Here is a 12,606-nt window from a genome sequence, read left to right as displayed (position 1 = left end):
TAGCATCATTTAGCTTTTTATTGAAAAAGAAATAGGCCTTCCTTCCTCACTGAGTACTACTCCAATTGCCATGTGACTTGCATCACATTCCACCTAAAATATCTTGGTGAAGTCTGGTAAGGCAAGGACTGGTTGTTCTGCAACCTTCTTCTTCAATGTCTCAAATAAATCATCTGCCTCTTTGGTCCAACTGAACCTGCACTTTTGTCCTCCCTTGATGGTGTCAAGCATGGGTGCACAAACATGACTAAATCCTCTTCTGAACTTCCTATAAAAAGTTGCTAAATCATCGAAACTTCAGACATCATTCATAGTCTTAGGTGTAGGCCAAGACAATATAGCACTCACCTTCTCTTGATCCATTTTCAACTCACCTTGGGAGATTACAAAACCCAGGTAGATGATCTCTTCCTGCATGAATAAACACTTCTCCAAATTGATCATTAGTTGCTCTTCATGTAACCTCTTGAGAACCATATCTATGTGTTTGAGGTGCTCTTCCCTTGTGTGACTGAAGATCAAGATTTCATCTAAGTATACTATGACAAATTTTCCTATAAATTCCACCAAGACTTCATTCATTAACCTCATAAAGGTACTAGGTGCGTTGGATAACCCAAATGGCATGACTTTCCATTCATATAACCCCTCATTAGTTTTAAAAGTTTTTTTTCATTCATCCCCTGTCCTTATTCTAATCTGATGGTATCCACTTTTTAGATCCATTTTTGTAAAATATTTAACACTCCCTAAGAAATCAAGCAAATCCTCTATTCTAGGGATTGGGAACCTATACCTAATGGTTATCTTGTTGATGGCTCTTGAGTCTGTACAAAGCCTCCAAATGCCTTATTTCTTGGGTGCAAGAACTGTTGGTATTGCACATGGGCTTAGACTTTTGGCAATCAGTCCTGATTCAAGCAACTCTTCAATCCACCTTGCCATTTCTGCATTCTGGTTTGGGGTGAGCTTGTAGGCTACTTTGTTTGGCAATTCAGATCTGAGGATCAGATCTATACAATGACTGATGTCCCTTACCGGTGGTAGGGACCTTGGCATTCCATCTAAGATGATACCTTGATGCTTATAGAGTAACTGTCTGACCCCTGGGTCTAGGTGTTTTTGTCCTCCTTCTTTCTCTTCTGCAAACTACTTTGTCCTTGTCACCTTGGGACTAGGCATGAGGGCATAGCAAATTGTACCTTTCTCTGTAATCTCCTTCATGAACTGTTTACCTTCTATTATCAGCACTCTTGTATCCTTCCCTTTTGATTCCACCTCTTCCTCTCTCAGAGGCAAGAGTTCTATCACCTTACCATCCTTGGTGATTGAGTAGGTGTTCCTTAAACCATCATGATGAGCTTTCAAGTCATATTGCCATGGTCTCCCAAATAAGAGATGGCATGCATCCATCTTGGCTATGTCAAAAAGCAATCTATCCTTGTAAGATCCAATTTGAAACTCCACCACCGCTTGCTGACCTTGGGTGAACCATGAAACCTTATAGGGATAAGAGTGAGGCAACTTCCTAAGTTTTAGCTTCTCTACCATTTCAAGTGATAAAAAAATTTCAGTGGAACCCGAGTCTATCAAAACCTTGCATACCTTTCCTCCTACCTTGCAAGTGGTTTTGAAAAGAGATTTCCTTTGTGTAGGCTCCTTGTCAGGTACCTTCATGGTGGTTACTGCTCTCCTCATCATTAGATCCTCTCCTCTTTCAGGATATCCATAGCTATCAGGATCATTTATACTTTTATAAGTGCTTGCACTTGCCACACTTTGACAATCAGATTCCTGCACCAAATTGCTTCTCCTTTCTCCCATGGAGCTAGAATCCTTCTTCGGAAACCTATTGGCCATATGCCCTTCTTGATTATAGTTGTAGCACCTAGGAGGTCCTCTACCTTGGGATTTCCCTCTAGAGGGTGGTCTTCTACCCCTAAAGCTTCCTCTTGGATTGTAACTGCTCTCTCCTCTATTGCCTTCTTGATTTGAGTCTTCCTGGTATCTAAAACCATTTCCTCTACCTCTGAAAGGACCTCTTCCTCCTCTTTGTTGTCTCCTTTTACCTCTGCCATTTTGATCCTTCCTTTTCTTCAACTTCTCCTCCACCTTGAGTGCCAATTGAAAGCACTTTTGGATTGTCTCCGAGGTTTGGAGATTTAAGTCTTCTTGGATTGTAAACCTCCACCCATTGAGATACCTTGCCACCTTCTCATCTTCACTCTCTTTCACCTTAGTACTCACACACAACTTGATGAACTCCTCAGTATAGGAACTCACGTCCATCTCCTTTTGTTTCAAATTTTGTCTCCTCCTATGTAGTTGGATATTGTAATCCATTGGAACATAGGCTTCTTTCACCAAAGCAATCATCTTTTTCCATGTAGCTATTATTCTCTTTCCCTCTTTCACCCTCTCATCTTGGATGAAAGTCCACCAAGTTAGTGCAGCCCCTTTCATTTTGTATTGGACCATCTTCACCCTCTGCTGGTCTGGTATGTCTTCACTCTCAAATAAATTGTCCAAGGAGTCTATCCACTCCATCACGGTGTCAGACTCCATCTTGCCTGCAAATACTGGCAGATCCATCTTCACATCCATTGTTCTTCTTTCCATGGAATTGAGGACACTTAGTAGGGCTCTCTGGTCTGCAGGTACCTCTAGCTCTTCCTGCATAGGGATCTCCTCGTCATCCCCTTCTTCTCTAGAGTCTTTCTCTCCCCTCTCCACTCTATCCTTCAACCGGTCCATCTCATTTCTCAAGTCCTGATTCTTAGCCCTGACTGCTTTTCTCTCTACCATTTGCTTCTTCACCAAGACATTCAATTCTGCATTAGTCATTCTAGAAGGTTCCTCATGGGATCCTTCTTCTTCTGACATCTTGTCTTCTCCTTCTCTTCCAAAGGACACTCCTTCGCTCTGATACCACTTGATGCAGTGGCCTACCCAAAACTCCTAATGTCCAACCCAAATAAGGCTAGGATAGTGACCCTTCAACTACTCACAAGGGCCCTACAAGGAAGGACTCTACACCTTGGATGAAACAACACACACATTCCCTAGTCTTATGCCTACTCGAGATGAGTAACAGGCTTCAACTCTTCAAACAAGCTTTACCGGTAAGATGAATAAAAGGCTTCAACTCTTCTAACAAGCTTTAGTAGTGATCCCCACTCCTTGAGATTTGTAATTTGTCAACACACAACATCTAAGATCTCTTTCAAACACTAGTTTTGATCTTGGGTATCAAATCCTTATACCTCCTTTGTAAACCTACCCCTTCGGCTAGTAGCCCTTTTATACCGATGTTTTGGCTTTAACTCAAAAATATTCCACACACCCCTATAAACAACTTATCATTTCCAACACCCTTTTGGAAGTTATACTGATCCCCAAAATGGTTTGATCAGATCTACAAATATAAGGTTTGCTCTCTTTAGAGGCTAGGAGACCTAATAAGGGCAATTAGCCCTATTTTCCAAAGCAACTACCTTTACCGGTGGACCAAATAAAAAATAAACTTAATGGGAATGTGGGGGATAGTGATAAACTTATAATTCTAGGGTTGCACTCCTGGAATCCATCGCTAAGATAAATTATGATGACTTTCCTAAAACTTGTCCTAGGTAGTCACATAGATATGCCTACCTAAATCTATTCTTTTCTCCACACAACAAGATCTCCCCTATAAAAAACATGAAAAAAATAAAATACAAAGTCTTATCATGCATCCCTCCAAAGGAAGAGTCCTCCAATGGACTGGAGTACAAGGTGAAGCCATTTTGGTTCAAAACCCTCTCCAAAAGCTAAGTTTTCGGGTTACAGTCAATAGAATGAATATGTCTCTCTACTCCCAAATGATTGAGACCTAAAACCACCACCAAAAGAAAACTATTTCATCCTCCTATCTACTTCATGGATGGTGGGATTCAATTCAATCCGTATAGTCACGTACAATCCCTGCAAACTCAGAATTTATGGGAAAACTGTATTGTTTTCAGTATTGTTGCTTCATAAACTCCAACTCCAACAACAAAAACCTTGGGAATCAAGCCCACAGGTCTTATACTACTCTCCAATGGTTTCCCACCAAATTTGGAGTAGGTTGGAGCAGTTGAAAGGCTTCTCCCAACCGAATTACAAAAAGTTGCATTTTTTGCAATTTGCTCAAAAAGTTGTCGTACTTCCTAAGGTTGGGATCCACACACATGGACCAACTAAAAACACACAAAACATGTCTAAAGCCTATTAAACATGAATCTAAACCATCTATTACCCCTCTTTACCACATTGTCCCAATTGGCTTCTCAAATTGCCTAATTGGTGACATGGGCTTATATGGTGGGGTTTATTTACATATATGAAACACAAGACACTCTAACACATCCTAATGATCCTATTCTTCATCCTCAGGGTCATTAATATCTTGTTGATGAGGTGCTCCTACACCAGAGATGTGGTTCATGTTCATTGCTTATGATGATTTATCTTGTGCTAAACCTAATTTAATGTCTACATTAAATGCAGATGATGTTGATGTTATTTATTTTGTTATGTCTTTTTTATGATGTCTTACTATTGTGGATGTGAAAGGTATGATGTCACGTCACTCATATATGAGTGGGGTGTGATTCTCTTTCACCTTCTTGTGTATCTTATGTTTATAGATATATATGTTGTGTATATATGTTTGGTGTTATTCAAGATACAGGTACTAGGCATCAAATCCACCTAGATTCACATGTTTGAGCATGCCTCTAATTCCAATGGTAGTTGATAGGAGGTGACATGAGGCCTTACCACATTCTAACCCTAGTCATTGTCTTGTGAGTTCCAGTATTTAAGCTTAAGTCATCTTGTAGGTTTCATGTGTTTTGGGTACAATGTATTTAATTTAATTATTGGTTTTAATGTTTTAAGGTTGTGGTGATTTATAATATAATGTTTATACTATTTTGTGGATCATGTTATTCAAGTATTTATGTTTATATGTAGATTTAATTATTTATTTGCATTTTATGATTATTTGGGAGTTGTAATTAGTAATTGATATTATTCTCTTTTTTCATTTTGTGGATTGGGTTGATTGTGTTTCTGAATGGAAAGTTGCTAATTGGGTTCTCATTCGAGAGGAAATGATGTTTTGTTTTGGTTTTGCATGTATTTTTTGGTGATTTTGGGGTGGTTTTTAAGTTTTGGGGAATAGTGGTTTTTGCTCAAGTACTGGAAATTCATAATGTTGTAGGAGTTTTGAGAGTTTGGATTTGGTTTTCAAAGAGGGAATCTTCAACTTGGACTTTGAAGGAGTATTAGGGGGTCTACATTTTGTTTTGGGAAGCTATGATTTTGGGTTTGAAGGAAGTTTGATTTGACTGTGAACGAATTTGGAGTTCCCAGATTTAGTTGTTGTGCATGTGTGTTGGAGAAGGTTTGATTTGTTATGATTTGATTTGTGTACTAAGGATTGAATGTGTGGGATCATCTTTCTTATCAACTCTCCTTGTTCTATTCTTCTTTCTTCTAGGTTGGTGTTCTAGAGTCTTTATTATACTCATGCATTTTGCTTTTAGAAAATAAAAGATTTTTTGCTAAGTGTTTGCAAGTTGACTTTGAAGTTTTAGGAAGATTCTGATTTTCATTTTGTTTAATTTGTTAAATAGATGTTTAAGATACTTTCGTTTTGCTGGTAGGAAGGGTTGTTTTGATGTATGTACTTTTGTGAATTAAGTTTTGGTCATAGAGTGTAAAATTGTGTTTTCTGGGTAGGAATTTTACCCATCTCAAATGGCTATGAGTCAATTTTTGAGTCTTGTGTTTGTCAAGAGTCTATTGGTGGACTCAAATGTTTTTTGGTGTTATGTGTGCACATCTGTTGTGGATGCGCTAGAATAGAAGAATTAATATATGCACTAACATAATTATTGTATCCCCAAAATAATTGGTATATCTTCTAATATAATTAGTGAATGTGCTAAAAGAAATCTTGAATGTGCTAAAAGAAGTCTTAAAAGTGCTAGAACAAGTGTCATATGCGCTGAAAGAATTATCAAAAGTGCTAATTCTCACTTTTCATTTTTGGCTTGGTTCTTGAAGTACATGTTAGTCCAGGTCAGACCAGAGGCTTGTTTAGGGTTTGTGACTCTTTTTAGTGGTTAGATGTTTGATTGAGATTAATTTGTTTAATTTTTATTTCTTTTTCAAGTGTTCGTTCATTATGGCTTGTTGGTTCCAGAATCATGAGTATACTTGTGAGTATTTGGAATTGAGTTATGATTTGTGGTACATATTTAATGATGTGGTTCAGATTCTATTTTAGAACCAAAGCGATTAAGCATTATGTGGTTATGTGAGATTCCTTTATGTTTATGGTTTATGTTGTACCCTAGGTTTTAGGAGCATATTAGGGGGAGTGGCTCTCAAGTGGGTGTCGGGGCCCTCGAGTGGCTACCAAGAAATCTCATTGAGAGTTGTTTAATCAAGTGATAACATTAAATTAAATGAATTAGGTTGGGTTGAACACACATTAATAAGATAATTGTTGGTGCCCTAGTTATTCCTTTTGTGCTCGTATGGATAGAGGATGAGATTTGATGGCCTAGAGTGCTCATTTAGGCTCAGGATGAGATTGGGAAGGCATGTATGGTAGATTGAACTTCCTTGCCTCCATGGAAGGATTGTTTGGTTCCACATGTGCATCATATAGGCATCGGGGTCTAGAGTTTGGAGTGGAGTCGGACTACCAGGGAAACCCATGTTGATGGCATGTGATGACACTCTTCCCTATGTGTTTCCTTGGACCTTAACCTTTGTGTTGTGCAAAATCCTTTGGTGAGTTTGTATTTTGTGGTTGAGCCTATGCCTTGCGGTGTTTCGATTCTTGTATGTGTCTGTTCCTCATGTATATTTGTTTTCCCTTGGATGTATAGGTTTCAACCTAGGTCAAGTGATGTGTGTGGGGCCTTATGTCATTCTTATGAGTACAAGGGATGGACCTTTTTTGTTCCACATGGTCGAGTGGTTGATGCCTTCTTCCATTGGGATATTTGGTGGTCTGTTCATGATCTTGATGGATGGTTATTCTTCTCTTTAGTTCTAGTGTCGTGTTTTAAGAGGAATATGTATTCTCTGATATTGATAAGATCCATCTGTGTACTTGTATTTGTATATCATTCATGTGATCATTGTATCAAGACATTTTGTATGTAACGATTGATGTATATTTGTAATGTAAACTATGCATAAGATGTATTATGAAATGTAAGATGATTTCATGTGGTTCATTCTAAGTGTAATTGGTACTGACTATATTTTAGGGATGTGTGGATTATCTAGTATGTTAGGAATATTAACTTAGGAACATTGGATATTGGTGTATAATTTAATGGACTTGATATCTTAGAAGTGTAGTTATTCATGATTATAATCCTATTGTTTAAATTACTACTTTCCTATGTTATTTGTAATGAAATACATTATCTGATGTATAGAAAACAACATGTATCATTGTTAAATTGCACATATCTATACTTTTGGTTGTATCTAAGTAATGATTTTAAGATACCCTAAGGAATAAAGTTTAAATGTTATAGATAATGTACACTTGTGCACTTAAGATGGTGTGATCATTTTAGTTTAATGTATTGTTATTTCTTTTTTTTTATAAACAAAATTTTTAAGTTGTCTAGTTAGATAGCTAGTTTGGTAAGTTTCTCTAGGGTTTACTTGATGGGAATTACAATAAATGGGTCTAAAAAAAGAAATTTGGAGCAAATGGTTCATTAAAAAATTACAAAGCTAGACTCACAACTATGGGCTACTCTCAAAGAGAGGGAGTTGACTTTGGTGAGATTTTCTCTCTTGTTTATAAATTGTCCTCTATTAGATTTATTTGATCCATTGTTACAACTAATTATTTTGAGATTGAGCAAATAGATGTTAAAACTGCATTTTTACATGGAGACTTGCAAGAGAAAATTTACATACAAAAACCAAAAAAATTTGAGGTAAAAAAGAGAGAACACTTGGTTTGCTATTTGAGACCATCTCTTTATGGTTTAAAATAGTTCCCCCAAATATAGTATCAAAATTTTATTCATTTGTCATGAAATTGGGTTTTGTTAGAGGTGAATATCCTTATGTTTAGATTAAATGTATTGATGATCATATCCTAATTTTTTTCTTGTATGTGGATGATATGTTATTTATCATTAATTCTAAGGAAATGGTTAGTGAGCTAAAAATTCAACTTTCACGAACATTTGATATTAGGGATTTGGGAATTGTTAGGTATATGCTTGACATGAAAATCAAAAGAGATTGGGTGTCAAAATATTTGGTTGTTGTAGAGTAAGTATGTTGGCACTATTTTGAATAGATTTAGTATGTAGGATTGTAAGCCAATAAGAATTCCTTTATAGGTTGGCATTGAGATTTTGTTGGACACTTTTTTTAATAATGATGATTATTTAGAGGATATGTCTAATGTGCCTTATGTTAGTGTTGTATAAAGTTTAATGTATGCAATGGTTTGCACTAGACCAAATATTGCATGAGTAGTGGAAGTTTTAAGCAAGTTTATGTCTAACCCTAGTAGAGAGCATTGGAATCATGTTAAAAGGATGTTTAGACATTTTCAAGGTACTTCTAATTATTGTTTAGAATATTTTAGGAGTTACAATGTGGATGAGACATTAGACATATGTGGATTTATTGATATAGATTGGGAAGGTGACTTAGGTAGTTGAAGGTTCACTATTGGGTATGTGTGTACTTTGTTTGGAGAAGCAATAAGTTGGATGAGTAAAAGGCAAGGTACAATTACTTTATCCAGCATTGAAGCAAAGTATATAGCTACTACCCATGTCTCTAAGGAGGTAATTTGGTTACAAGGGTTCTATAAAGGCATTAGTTTTTATTGTAAGGATAGTCAAATTAATTATGATAGTCAGAGTGCAATTAATTTAGCCAAGAATACTATGTACCATGCAAAGGCTAAGCATGTGGATGTTTAGTACCATTTTGTTCACGAGTTGATTGCAAATTGATGGATTGAGTTAAAAAAGATTAACATTTATGAGAATGTTGCAAATGCACTTACCAAGCCTGTGAGCACTAAAAAAATTACTTGGTGTAGGAAGACCATGGGCAATGTTGGGTTTTAGGTGCCATCAACCTTGTAGATCCATGCAATCAATTATTCCTAATATAGCTTGTAATTAACCCATAAGGGATGGAGGGTTTCATTGATGGTAGTAATTAATATTTTATTGATACGATAAATATGTTTTTAATGGCCTTGATAATTGGTTATTTATTGGTTGTGAGTTACCGAGTTAACTCAAGTTACTTTCACTAGACAAACATCACAACAATGGTAAAATGTTAAAGTTGATCTTTCTAGGCATCCACCTTGGGAATCTACTAATTTGAGATGTTATGACATCTATCATAAGTTGTAAGAGAATCTATGACAACTATGACACTTGTAATAAGATTCTATGATAAATATGACAACATATATGATAGAATATTTGATATCTTGATCCCTAAGCACCCATGCATGAAAGATGCCTTATGATAGTTGTAAGAGAATCTATAAGAGGTCATTATGAGCTGCAAATAGATTATTCCAAGGTGGGTGATATGGGTTTTTAGTTTGGGATTCCATTCTTTGTGGTTTTATCGCTTTCCCATAGAACAAGAGGCTTAGAGTGAAGTTTCATCAAGTTTTTCAAGTTTTTCTTTGTAAGAGTTATATTATTGATTCAAATACTGAAGAGGAGTCTAGAATTGTATTGTAATCACTTATTTATGTTAATACAAGATCATCTCTTCTTAGTGGTTTTTTTTCCCAAAAGGGTTTCTCCATGTAAACATTGTGTTATGTGTTTAGTTTCCTATGATGTTTTATTTTCATTGTTATAGCTGATTTTATCTCCATTTGGTAAACATTGTTAGGTCTGATTTATAGTATATTTGGAGCTTCTCATATTGTTGTCTACCTTTTATTTTTGAAAATGTTGAAGCAAGCTATTATTTCTATTTTCTCTCTTGTGAAAGATATTCTGGTCTAGTAGTTGATCGTAGGGTGTTGAGAGTTCACCTTTATCTCCTACATAAAATAGCGAAATTATTTAGCAAACAACTAAAATCAAAATTGATCTTATACTATCTTTCACTCTTTACACATTCTTTAATAGCTTGAGAAATATTAATTATAAATATTATGTCAAACACTAATATAATTCAATTAATTAAAGATAACTTCATGCATCAAAAGAGTAAAAATTATCTCGCAATTGAATTAAAGACAAAACATAATATCTTAAGATTAACCTGTGAATTGTATATCTATATATGCTTAAAGATAAATGAGAAAATTGAACTATTAAATTCTCCTCATAAGTGGGTCATTTCTTAGTAGTAAGACCATTTATCCACATCCCTCAAGAACCCTTAATTATAGAATCAATAACTCAACAATATTCATATATGATTTTAACAATTAAATGTCTCCAAGACTTAAACATTACAACCTTTCTCCTTGGCTTCCTAGATTATGTGGCTACAAATGCCATATTTATAAAGATTTATAAGAAAAACAAATAATTCTAAAAGTGTTGATTCCTAATTTTGTAGGACAATGTCATGAGATACTAATATATGCTCCAACTTTAACAATGAATTTACAAGAAGAAAAAATTAAAAATGTCTTTAGATCATATTGAGTGATAATTTGTTGGGGTTTTAAGAGACAAGGTGAACATAAATAATTTCATGTGTCACTCACCCTCTTCTACTCTAGTTGTCATTTATATTTTTCGATGGACAATAATCTCTAGTTGTCAATGGATGATTGATGAATTATGAAGGACCACTACATTATGTAAATAGATTATTGACAAATAAAAAAGCCATAGTTGGCCTTCCATATGATCACTAAAATTTAACTCTCTTATTTAAATATTTTTGTAGAAACTTTCTCAATTCTACTTCATTTTCATAGAATTGCATTTTGTGTTAGACACAATGCACCACTGAGAGGGGGGTGAATAAGTGGTTCTCAAACTTTTCCCTTTAACTCTCCTATGTGAGTATACTGGTTCTTAGATCTAACTCAATGCAGGCTTACTGGTTAGTGAGGAGACTACTCACAGATGCATTCACACAAGAGGGACATCACATAACACCAGCATATACAAGGAAAACCCAAGATGAGAAAAACCTCGGTGAGAAATGTTGTTGGAGACTATTGCTCCAATCCAACCTCACAATCAATCTCTGATTACAATGTTTAGGGCTCCAACCCAAGGAATACCAACCTCTGATTTTAGAGCACCAACCCAAGGAGCTACAACCCCTGCACCGAGCTCCAACTCAGTGATTACAAAACATATTCATTTACAAGTTAATAGGCTTGTTACAAATGGATTTTGTAACACTTCTTCAAATCTCTCTGTTGGATCTCTTGTCCAGTTCACTGTCGGTTCTCTCTTTGCTAGTTCTCTCTTCTGGTTGCCTTTTCTCTCCACTGATCTACTGCTCTCCATCAGTACTACACTATGTCGGTTCTATGCCTGCCTTCTCTGCAGTTTCCTTCACTTCTTCTTTGCCAGTATGGACACTACCGTTTCTGCACCTCTGCTGTCAATTGAACATTTCAACCTGGTTCTCCCTCACACTGAGTCTCTTATCTTTATCCTTGATGAGCACTTGACTGATTTATCTTTACATGCAACAACACTCTCTCATCTAGTGACAATACTCTCTCCTTCAACAACAACCTTCAATGATTTTGGCCTCCTTATTTATAACCTGGTTTTCCCGCCAAAATCCAATTCAAATCATAGGTGGTTAGGGTTTCCTCATCAACCTCGAGGCAAACCAAATCCAATCAGATCTTATTCGATTTGATCGCCCAGACAACTATTTGCACATCATCACCATTAACGTGTCTTCCAATACACATTTTCTAAAAATAGAAAACACGACCCTGTATCTCGACCTGCATCTATCAAAATGCCATTAATATCTCTGTTGTTTTCTTCTCGAGGTCTTTTCACAATTTGATTTTTTTTCTTCAATTCAGGTGCCACCAACTCCCTGATCTTTCTCTATCATTCACTCTTCCTCGAGCCGTACTCTTGTGATCCGATCCATAAATCATGGGCTCCATATTAAATGCACACCTGTAGAAACACCTATCCCTACACGACACTTCAATGATCTCTGCATGTGTGTCACTTCATCTCCACATGGTATCTATGTTGACATCCACCTCAGTTAGAACATCTGTGTCGGTATGAATGGGATCACCGACCAACTCCATTATTGGGTTCATCTATCGGCTTACTAACCTTGTCTGTTAAACCCTCAAACCGGTCTGTCATCAACCTTGCACCCTGCTTCTCTTCAAGTGGAACACTCAACTGATCAGCACACTTGCTAACCTACCTTATGCACATCTTCATTAGATGGGAAGTCTTTTGCATCTGCACCTTATCCATATTATTGGTGGACTTACATACCAGTAAACATCCTTGATGACACCATGTCATCAACCTTGAACTAACTCCATCTTCAATCCGACCATTGTCCTCTATC

Source organism: Cryptomeria japonica, chromosome 6, assembly GCF_030272615.1.
Source record: "Cryptomeria japonica chromosome 6, Sugi_1.0, whole genome shotgun sequence".
In the NCBI taxonomy this organism is placed as follows: domain Eukaryota; kingdom Viridiplantae; phylum Streptophyta; class Pinopsida; order Cupressales; family Cupressaceae; genus Cryptomeria; species Cryptomeria japonica.
This window is presented reverse-complemented; position numbering follows the sequence as displayed.